General features: G+C 41.9%; 1 long non-coding RNA gene across 3 annotated transcripts; it reads left to right on the top strand.

Annotated features, from left to right (window-relative positions):
• The first annotated feature begins 3,536 nt into the window (after window positions 1-3,536).
• LOC108274884 (uncharacterized) lies at window positions 3,537-11,158 on the top strand. 3 transcript variants are annotated; one of them, XR_001814578.3, is made up of 6 exons: window positions 3,537-3,745; window positions 6,097-6,275; window positions 6,729-7,381; window positions 7,484-7,870; window positions 7,967-9,078; window positions 9,172-11,158. It is a non-coding gene; the product is annotated as an uncharacterized LOC108274884 (long non-coding RNA). The 3 variants fall into 3 exon arrangements; XR_001814563.3 differs by having other exon boundaries at window positions 6,097-7,381; XR_001814570.3 differs by having other exon boundaries at window positions 6,097-7,381; window positions 7,967-9,090.
• The last annotated feature ends 690 nt before the right edge of the window (window positions 11,159-11,848 follow it).

Raw genomic sequence — 11,848 nt, 5'->3', positions numbered from 1 at the left:
GTCCGCGCATACCTTCTGTGGTCCTGGAAGGTCTGTCGGGTGCCCCATTTGTGCTCCTAGAGTGGATCTACTGTCTCAAGCCGGAGGGCTGATTTATCATCCTCGGCCAGAACTACGGAAACTGTGGATCTGGCCCCTGAGGGGCATCAGCTCATAGATTCTGGTCGCACAACTGAGGTTGTAGAGACCATGTTAAACGCTAGAGCACCATCCACAAGGAAATTGTATGTGTTCAAGTGGCGGCTTTTTGTCTTGTGTGTGAGGAATGTCAACTAGACCCAGTGAACTGCGCAATAGCTACAGTCCTGGAGTTCTTACAAGAACGTTTCTCAGCAGGGTGGCTCCTTCTACAATCAGGGTTACGTGGTCGCCGTTTCGGCCAGCCATGACCCTGTTGATGGAGCCTCTGAGGGGCAACATCCTCTAACTTCGAGGTTCATGCGTGGTGTCAGACGGCTGAGGCCTATCTGCAGGCCATGCATACCTTCCTGGGACCTTGCTATGGTCTTGGAAGGTCTGTCAGGGGCCTCATTTGAGCCCTTAGAGTCAGCCTCTGAGAAGCTTCTGACTGTAAAGTTAGCTCTTTTACTGGCCCTGACATCTCTCAAGCGAGTGGGAGGTCTACAAGCTCTCTCTGTTGCCCCTTCCTGCCTTGACTTTACCCCTGGATTAGCCAAGGCCTTCCTGTATCCTAGGCCAGATTATATTCCTAAAGTGCCTACATCGGCTGCCCACCCTGTGGTGTTGCAGGCTTTCTGCCCTCCTCTGTTCCTCACACCAGAACAAGAGAGGATGCACCTGCTGTGTCCAGTAAGGGCTCTCTGTACTTACGTCCACTGCTCCAGGCCAGTGGCGTAAGTCGGAGCAGCTACTGGTCTGCTTTGTCAGCGACAGGAAAAGTGATGCTGTGTCAAAGCAGCGCATCTCTACTTGGATAGTGGAAGCAATCTCTAGGGCTTACAACACACGGTCTTGCCATGCCTCTGGGCATAAGAGCTCATTCCACTATGGCGGTCGCCTCCTCGAAGGCTTTGTCCAAAGAGGTATCCTTGCAGGATGTGTGTGCGGCTGCGGGGTGGTCTACGCCACACACAGACATTCGTTATTACAGCCTGGATATTCATTCCACCCCAAGCTCGAGTGTCTTGCAGTGACCCCCGGGCTTGGGTCTTTTTGAACAGGCCGTACCCTCGGTATGACGGAGTGGGTATTCCCGTTCCCATACTGTTATGCTAAATGCAACGTCGAAGTTCCCTTTGAAAGGGAACGTCTGGGTTACGCATGTAACCCCATTCCCTGAGAAGGGAACGAGACGTTGCATAGCACTGTCATACCAAGGCAGGTCTGTGAATTGCGTCTTCGCTTCAAATAATAGAGGCTGGCGGAGTGGTTCACAGGTGCCACATATATATCATGCGACGCGCTTAATTGCCACGTCACCTGATCATGGCAGGCCTATAAGTAGAGGCATGATTTTACACAAGCTTCAGATACCGGTCACACGTGCAAGGCGTTTTGGCCCCTGTCAGCCACCCTAGGTTACTGGATTTGACCGGTAAACACTCTGCATGATTCTATCAGACACTGTGTCCCATAAAAATATTCAATAAATGACATCAAATGTCAAAGTAAATAAACTAGATATATTTTTTTAAAGTAAGTAAAGATCTTTTCTACACCTCCTTTTATTCAATAATGCATGTCTCTTTAATCTAGTACACATCTTAGCTAAATAATGTTAATGTCAGCAAATGCTACCAGCAAAGAGTCACTGTACAATCATTCTTACTAAAAGCAAGCAATTCTGATCATCATAATCGAGACAATGAGGAAAATGTTGAGGCCATAGAGAAATATGATCCTTGGTCTAGCTGCAAAGAAGCAGAAAAATCGTACATTTAAGAATATTCTTTGTAAGTTAACGTTTCGGTGCTTCTTTAAATACATTTTGCTCTATTTAAAACAAAGACAAATAAAATGTTATTAGCAGCTGTGGTTTAAAGTCATATTTTTGGTTAGTGGAAAGTTTTCTTGTTCTCAGTTGGTTGTTGCATTCATATGCCTGTTGACTATGTTTCTTTAAATGTTGACTGTTTACAAAAATGTATACTAATTGTTCATTTTACTTGATGTCATTCGTGTATAGCCCAAAATATTAGTGTTTTTATTTTTTTGGCAGCAGCAGCAGTAGCAATTAACATATGACCAGAATTATTCAGCAGCAAGAGATGTGTTCATGAACACTGTACAATGGTGGTTGTTGGGTTACAGATTTCTTGTGAATTCTGGATTGTGTGAAAATGTTGAGCAGTAGTGTAGGCCTACTGTGGGCCATTTAACCATTATTTTTTCCAAGTTATGCTGGAGTTGGTCAACGGGCCTTGTGTTTGACACACGTGCCCAATGTTGTCACTCAGAAGAGGATGTGTTCCTTTTTGAGTCTAGCTCATCACAAGGCGTTTTGCTCTTTTACTCAAGTAGCTTTAGGCTAAAAGACTAGTTGAACAGCTAAGGCAGAAAGTCTGTATGTACTGCATCTACTGGGACATCCTGGAATAATTTGGTTTTGCAATCATGGTGGTGATCTTCTGATTAGAAGTATTAGTGAGACCTTTTAATTCCCATTTAAGCATTTTTTAAAACTTGGTTGGTGTCACTATTTCGCCTAGAGCTAGCGCTGTAGCATGCAGAATGCTCCAAAGCTCGTAGTTCAAGCGCGCACTTCCGGGTTTCAGTGACATTTACTTTGTTTACTTTTGACACGCGTATTTTATTATGGTTTATGTCGTGTCTCCATCCCTGTATTGTTATTGGTTGTGTGTCATCATTAGTCTCGGATGTTTTGTGTTTACTCTTGATTACATTAGTCATTTAAACCCCTCGTGTCTCATTTTTCGACGTGAAGTATTGTTTGTGAGTGTTACCACCGTACCAAACCTTTGTATTTTGTTCATTGTTTTTTGGTTCATGGTTTTTGATCTTGTTCCTTGTTTCTCGTTTCATGCTTTGCCTTGCCTGTTTTATGCCCATTTGCCAATCTCCTGCCCCTCTGCCTGTTTTTGACTACACTGATTTGTCTGCCTGACTCTCTTTAATAAAGCTCTTATCTGCACTTGCATCCATCCTAACCTCCCATTACTTGACAGTTTTGAGAGAAGACTGAACTTAAGAAATGTGTTTGGAGACCTTTTGGAGTGGTTTTAGTGTTCATTTGGAGTGAATTTTTTTTTCCAGTTTAAAATTAGCTGGTTAATTCAAAGCTAAAAGGCCAGATTCTGTGACTTCATGTGGAAAATGATATTCACACCCCCATTCACAGAGCTACCCGGTCATTATTATGAATGGAGAGAGAGAGTGCAGGCAGTCAGAAACTGACACATGCATGCACACACACACATTCTCTCTCTCGCGCGCTCTCTCTCTCTCTCTCTCTCTCTCTATTTCTATAATGATCTGAAGCGCTAAGTGTAGTAAGTCACATGTCAGAATGAGAAGCTCTATTCTGAGAGCACATGACAGCAAGATTAGCCTCCAGTGTAGCACTGTACTGACAGCTGTAGGACTGGAGATGTGGAAGCAATGGCTAAGGATTGAAACAACACTTTTCCCAGGGTTGATGGATGGAGGATTATTGGGTGTTGACTTGATATTCACATTTTGGATGATGAAATAAGACTTTGTGAGGATCACATAAGAAAGACAAAGAAGCCCAGAAGAACAACTCAGAGGCATCCAAAAGCCATTGGTAAAGGTTAGATAGTTTTAGTGACAAAAGACAGGGAGTAATTAATCAAAAAATAACACGAAACAATATACACATCTGCTTTTATGTTTTATCAGCCGAAGAACATTATAATCATTGACAATGCAAGTCTTTTTTGGTTATTGCAATGCCTTTATATGTAACTCTTTAATTATATATCTGTGCATTGGTGTTCAAAATCAGCCAAGGAAATGCATCATTGTTTTCACCTTCTGAATTAGCACTTTTGAGTCAAAGCTAATTGTCCTGTCAATACATTGTTCATGGGCCAAGATTTACATTTACACTTATGGCATTTTGGCAGACACCCTTATCCTGAGCAATTGAGGGTTAAGGACCTTGCTCAAGGACCCAGCAGTGGTAGCTTGGTGTTGCTGGAATTTGAACCCATGACCTTCTGATAAGAAGTCAGTCCTAACCACCGAGTTACCTGCTACCATGTACCAAGATAGCTCATAATCTCATACTGGTTATTTTGAATCAAGAAGGTGGTTGCAGAAGTGAGATAGAAGTAAGATGGTGAATTAAACTGAATGGAATTGAAAAAGAACATCCTTAAACCAGGATGCAATTTCTCCAGCATCCATTCTTGTCCATCTCATTTTGGAGGAGGATGTATCACCCATCTGATTCTGTATATCTTCTGGTGGAACTGTTCATCCCTTCCCACTCTTCCACTAATATCATTCACATAAGTACTGACATGGAGACCAATCTCTGACCAGATGCCTTATTGAGTGGGCACATGAAGGTTCAGTATCAGCCACTCCATTATGAGAGGAAGAAAGATACAAGGACATTAACGATGGTTAATGAATTGGCCAGCTGGTCTAATACAGCACTGGAGCAGTCCCCAACTGCGCCAAAGCAGGCAAGAGATTTGTAGCCTGTTGAAATGGTAAACACAAATGCTATAATGCCAGCATTTTAAAACTGACCTTTACCTGCTTCATTTCTGACAAATGGAAGAGCATGGTGTTAAAAAGACTAAAAATAGCTGTGATTAAACATTTGAGGAAGCAGTAAAACCCTCATCTCAACTTTACTGCAATTTACTTTTCATGTAGTTCTTCTGAAACCATGTATGAAGCAAATGTGTCTGCATACTAATCCTAACAACAAAGAGAATGCAGTAGTTACAGTTGTCATTTTAAGATTGTAAATATATTTTGAAACGGTAATGTAATGTTCAGAAACGTTTATAACATGATATTTACAAAAACATGAGAAATGCATGCAATTGTATTTCAGCTATCATGAGCATATAGTTTATTTTTAATTTGTGTGGTAAGGTTTATAGTAAAGGGTAGAAATGTGAAAGTGAATCAAAGAGTACATACAGTATCTTTGAATAGATTCTGGACCAGTATGAGCTAAGCACACCACTACTATATGTGAGAATTGTTTTGCTAGCATGGATTTATGACTAATAGATACCCAACTTAACCAATTATGGGTCTACAACATGTACTTTACATGTAATGTGTTTTTCAGTTTAATGTGTATTTTAATTAGTGTTTAATTATATTTTTGAGATAATGACAGAAGCAATGTTGCCTATAAGTGCACTAATACTATTACTTTATAGCCATGATAGTTCTGTCCTTTACCTGCCTCCCTTCTATGCCATGAAGAATGACGGGACATGTTAGTGCAAGATATGTCCATTGCTTCACACTTCACTTGTTCACTACATGTGTATTAATGTAAATACTCCCAAAGTAAAGCTTTCTACACTTTATCCTTATAGTCATTGCAAGAAGCACACACGCAAACATGCATACACGCACACATACTGACCCTCCTTCTGCTACCCTATTCTCATTTTTTGCATACTGTATACATATAGGTTTCTGAACGTTAGCCACATAAAAGTCACATGAGCAGGCTGCATATATAAAGGCGTTACTAGGGTGAACAGGTCTTGCGGCATTTACAGCTGATTGCATTTCTAGAATTCTGTTGCGCTGTAGCTGGCTTCCATGGCAGCTTCAGCATTGCTGTTTTGCTTTAATTGGGTTGTTTTGTTTTAATAATTTAGTTTTGCTGTTGTTTTGAGTGATTTGCTCCAGTTGTTTTTCTTTAACTGTGATTGCTTTTTTTTGTTGGAGTAAACTTGATTTCTGTTTTCCTTTGCATTGGTTGTTTATGTTATTTATTTTGCTTGTTTCTGGTTTTTTGGATGTTTTTCTGTCTATTGGTTATTTCTGTTGCCATTCAATTTAATTGTTTTCTGCTTTCTTGGGATTTATTTAGTTCAATTTGGCCATTAATACAATGAAGAATAAAATGGCCAATTATAATTTAATTTCTTTTTTTCTTTCCACTTTTAGGAGCTGGCGGCCTGGAGTAGGCAGGCTTGCTGTTCCCTTGCAGTAGTGGCTTCCTTTTCACCAAGGTCGTGTGCATTGGCAGTGAATTGCTTTGGAGTGTTTGAGTGTGGTGGTGCGCATGTGGGTACTTATTATTATGGGCATTAGTGAAGCCCTGTGTCTAGCCTGGCTCTCTATTGGTAAGCACCATTTTGTTTCCTTTGTCTTTTAGATAATTTTTTATTACATTACAGCAGCTTGTTGCTAGTTACACTCCCTGATTCTTTCATGTTCACTACATTGCATTAGACCAATTTTTACTGTTCAACAAAGATCTATATATATATTTTTTTACTATTGACATATCCATGTCTCCTGGTCTTTTGTGAGGAACTGAACCTGGGTCCTTGGTTTTCTTTTCCCCAGGTCATTAACCCTGGGTGGCGTAGTCGTTACCTGCTGAATTAGCTGAACGTTTTTAAGTTTATTAATAGAGAGTCTCTTTAACCCTTCCAACTCCACTTTGCCACATTTTGTCATAGTCAACAGGATTTCTCTAAAAATTTCACCTGAGATGTGGATATCTTTTTGCTGTCTGGTTATTGTTGGGACTTTTTCCTTCTCTCTCCTTTTTCTTCTCCTTTTTATATTAGAAGCAAAACAGCAGTGTTTGTTACTGGGCTTGGAACATCCTGTTGGGTAAGGTTCTTCTGCCCTGAAATTCTCCAAATTTGGGGTAAGTCTTCCTTCTTTTTTTCTCTCAAATGATGGAAGAAGAAATGCTGGAATTCCAGGAGCTTGTAGCCCAATTAAGAGCTAATAACATAAATCTGAGACAGGAGTGTGCACAGGCTGGTTTACCTGGTCGTAGTATTGATTCTATCCTACCTGGTCCAGCTGTAGTTGCATCCCAATCAGTTGGTGCTGGCGCCGCAGCCGACCGAGTGATTTGTTTTGATACTGAGGGACAGAAAGTGCCTAAAATTTAATGGTAGATCTGGCATCGGGATTAATGAGTGGGTTGAAGTACAGGCTTGCATGCAGGCCCTTCATTTGTCTGTAACAGACCAATACTTCTTTTTGTTTGATCACTTAGAGAGAGAAGCACGGGAAGAGATGAAGTACCGGCTTGTAAAGGAATGGTACCAGGAATGGTAACAGGAAACCCTGTTAAAATTATTTCTGCTCTAAAAGATGTATATGGGTGTTCCCAATCATCTGGTGCATTGCAGGAGGCTTTCTTCTCTAGGAGGCAACAGAGGGCAAGACGTTGTTGGAGTTTTCCCTCACCCTCATGGGCCTCCTGGTGAGGGCTAAGCAGCAGTCGCTGAATGCAATGCTAAATGTTGAATTATTGTTGCGCAATCAATTTGTTGAACATGTTCCTGATAGTGCCCTTCCTTTCAAGGTGAAGCAGCTTGTCTATCACCAAACCACTGCTACACTGCTAGAGGTTTGCTGTGAAGTTGTTAGGTGGGAATGCAAGGACCTCCTCCTTCCCTATGATCTCTTAGTCATCCAAGAGATGGCCCAAGCATCTACAGGGTTCACCCCCTTTGAGCTCGGTGACCTCGGGGACTGCTGGATGTGGCCTATAAAGCTTGGGAGGAAGAGTCCTCTCCATTCTGCCCCCTGTAAGCCTATAACTTGCCATCCCAACCCAGAGAATTCCAGCCAGGTGACCAGATGTTCTTACTGCTCCCAAATGCCTCCTGTAAATTCCTGGCCCACTGGCAGGCCCCCTGCACAATTCTTGAGCGGGTAGGCCCAGTGAACTACCACCTACACCAGCTGGGTAAGTCCACAGACAGCCAATTATACCACATTAACCTAGTGAAAAGATGGGTCCAGCCTGACCCACTGTTTTCCACTTTGTCTGCTATTCCCTCAGGGTCTGACATGCATACCTTGGTCCTTCAAGGAGAGGATCTCATTCCCACACAGCATCAGGAGCTGACAGAGCTGGTCGACCAGTTCACCAACATTTTCTCATCCTCCCCAGGCCGGACCGACCGGGTCTAACATGAGATAAAACCCTGCCGGGAGTGGTGGTCAGACAGTGGCCCTACCACGTCCCAGAGGCTAACTGTCAGGCTAATGAGGAGGAGGTTAGCCAGATACTACAGGATGGAGTTATTGAGGAGTCTGCCAGCCCCTGGTCCAGCCCCAATGTAGTGGTCCCAAATCCTGACAGTAGTATCCACCTTTGTAATGATGTCCGAAGTCTGAACCAAGTTTCGGAGTTTGACAGCTACCCCCTTCCCCGAGTCGACAACTTGGTAGAGTGCCTGGGGCCAAGTGCACATCCACCTTAGATCTGACAAAGGGCTACTGGCAAGTCACCCTGGCCTGTGGCCACTGGCAGTACCAGGTTCTCCCTTTTGGATTACATGGGGCACCAGCGACCTTCCAGCATCTGATCATCTTAAACGGATATCATCTTAAGGCCACACCACCAGTTCACAGCCGCCTACTTGGATGATGTCATCATCCTCTCCTCCATCTGGGCCGACCACCTGTACCACCTCAGGGAGGTACCCGGAGGCTTCCAGAAGGCCAGGCTGATGGCCAAGCAAAAGAATCGTCATCTGGAACTGACGGAGGTTCATTACCTGGGGTACCGCATCAAAAAGACAAGATTTTGGAGCTGGCAGGGTACTACAGGATATTCGTCCCTAACTTCTGCTCTCTAGCTTCCCACCCTTTCAGACCTTAACAAGAAGGGCCAAATGTAACGGGTGTGATGGCCCTCAAGCAGACCCTCACCAGATTGCCTGTTATCAGGAACCCAGACTTCTCCCATCGCCAGAGTAACTGCAGCATTCAGTGCCACTTAGCATTCAGTAACTGCAGCATTCAGTGCCCAACATTCAGTGCCACTTAAACACCTTGTTTGTTTTGGACAGCAAAGGAGCATGTGGCTGCAAGGCGGGGCAGTAGAAACACACAAGGCTGGGAGCTAATGATTGGAGCGTCTTCTCCTCACTGTTCTGCGGGAGAGAGGTGGCTATAAAAGTGAGGGGCAGGCACAGGGTTGATTGGAGTACGTTCTCCAATCACATGTTTAATAACGTGTTTTGTCTCTCTGTCCACCAGATGCTACCGATGAAAGCAGAGGAGAATCTCCCCAGATGCACTGCACCTCCAGCCGGCACCCTTGGCCTGCTCCACACTCCCTGGGTCCCGCCTCGCTGCCGCTTCAGCCCATTCCTCATGGCCCACCTGAGCACAAATAAAAAGAGCACTTTTTCCACTACCACCGCCTTCAGTGTGTCTGTGTTCTGCCTGTCACACCTTTGAGTGGCTACAGTTACTTAATTTCATTACCTACTGTATAAACTTATTTTGTATGAACTCCAGCAAAATCATACTGCTTAAAAGAATTCCTTTGAATTTACAAGAAATCAGGTGTGTTGGTCCTAATCAATTACAGTACTTTCACTGATAGGAAACCATGCACTTTTACATGATTTATTTGTACAAAGTTACAAACACACATTAAAATGAGGATGCTTAAAACCATGTCTAAGCAATCAACCAAATAACTTTTTTAATGTCAGCATGTATTCAGGAGAAGAGTGGCATATAATGACATCCGTATGTCTTTGACCCTTTAGAAGAGCGCCATGTACCACTACTCAGGTTATTCTGCTCTGCTGAACATCTGTGACCATCTGGTGAAATTCAGAATACTCCTGTAAATGGCACAATATTAGCACTAACCAAATGACAAGCACAAGCACTGAATGCAATTCAGGATATTTAGCTACACAAGGGTTAGGATTGGGTGCACTTATGCAATTGTTCTATTTCACTTGAGTCGATATTTTAATGTTTGTGCAGTTTACATTTGCTTCTGGTATGTTGTCTTTCATTCTGTACAGTGACATTGTCATTTTCATTTAACTAAAGTAAATCAGTTTCAATCTTTAGCATTTTCTTTTAACCATAGTTCAGGGTACAGATTACTTCAAAGGCCACCTGCGTCACAGTACAGGCATCACTGCTGATGCATTCAGGCTCCCATCTCCTCTGGCGATAACTGACTGAACCAAAATTGACCCAGTGGACTTGGGGTCATGACCAGCTATGAAGTTTCATGACCCCTCTCTGTGCCACTAATTGTGTTGGACTGCCTAGAAAATCAACCCCTCTAATGTATTTAATCCAGGCTGTCTTAGATCCCTCGATCTTGTTAGATCTTCATTGAATACACTGTTTTAGAATGTGGTCAGCAGAGTCTCCTTCTTACACCAACTTTTAACCAATATAAAGATTTCTGCAACATATAAATAAGTTACTCCATGCAATCTCTGTCATTGGTTCATTGAAATTTGCATACTATCTGCTACTCACAGAGTGGTCAAACTTTATTAATAAAGTGTTAATATTCTCATTAGTAGATTACTCAGTTCAGAATGTTGCCTACCAGAGGTCATGAAGGCCAGTGAGGAGTGAGATGAAGCACACCACTTTAGAGCATTTGGTTGGATACTGAGCAAAGTGAAGCTTGAATATGAGGAAGTGGATTCTGAATTTTCACCGTTCTCTGGGAAACCTGTCATATAATTACAAGGCCAATTATAGGAAACTTCAGTTGCATTGTTTTGTTATGTCTTTTTTTGGTGGACGGTCTAGCTGCTAGAGGTTTTGTGTTGGGGTAGGCATGCTCTGCATTACTTTTAGTAATTAATTAATTACTTTTGTTATGCTCTTAGGATAATCGTTTGGGTTTGTAATAACACTTAAAAAATTTTGTCCAACAGAGTTTAGTACATACTGTAGGCTATTGAGAAATGTTTTTGAATGGCTTTGCACACAGATAATGGAAAACACTGAAAATTATCTTTCTCTCATTCTCAAATCTTTTGATTTGTCTGTTTCTAAGCCTGAAACAGCTCAAACTATACTACACATTTTACCTTGAACCACAGAACAATGTCACAGTACTATCTCTGTACTATGCACCATTTGATTCTTTGTGAGTGTGAGTGTGTGCGAGAGAGAAATGTCTATATGTCAATATGTCAATTTATTTACTTACAAATATGGTCACATGCAAAGTGGCTGAAATATGATGGGTGAAGATTCACTTATCAATGCTCACAGGCATTAGTTCATTGTATATGTGTGCATGATGCAGCTTTGCATCAATTAAAATCTGGTAAACTCATTTACAAGTGTACATTTTGTCTTTCAAATGCACCAGATAAATCTCAAGCATCTAAAGTGCACTCTACATTTAGAAATCCTTTAAGGTCTTCAAAGTGTTGACTCAGAGAGCAGAAATAGCCATGTGCTAAGGGTATCATGAGGGCAAAATAGCCCAAAATTGACCTTAATTCCCACTTTTCTTGCCTGGATCCAAGAAAATATGCTAGACCATTTGGTATGTTGCAAAATCTTCAACTAAGAGGCATAAGGTAAGAGGCATTACAGGGTATATATGGTGTTGTGTGAAGTTGAATCTTAACTGCAGTTGATTACTAGTTAAAGTAGTAGGGCAGAACAAAAAAAATCATATTCTTGTTTCCTTTGAGAAAGAAAGAAATGCATTTTACCTGCTTGTTTACATCAATTGGCCTTTTCCAAGCCCCAAAACATCTAATGTATCAATCATTAAATGCAATGTTTTACATAGTGTCTGAATAGTACACTTGTCCTACACTAATTAAAAGTTACATCAGTCTGCATCTGCAAATACTGTATGCTGTTGGGATTTGTCATTTATTACAGTATTTATCATAGTGTAGATGCCACAGATCTCTGCTTG

The sequence above is a fragment of the Ictalurus punctatus genome, chromosome 2 (assembly GCF_001660625.3).
Source record: "Ictalurus punctatus breed USDA103 chromosome 2, Coco_2.0, whole genome shotgun sequence".
Taxonomy (NCBI): Eukaryota; Metazoa; Chordata; class Actinopteri; order Siluriformes; family Ictaluridae; genus Ictalurus; species Ictalurus punctatus.
Note: the sequence above shows the minus strand (reverse complement) of the source record. Positions and strands in the feature narration are given on the sequence as shown.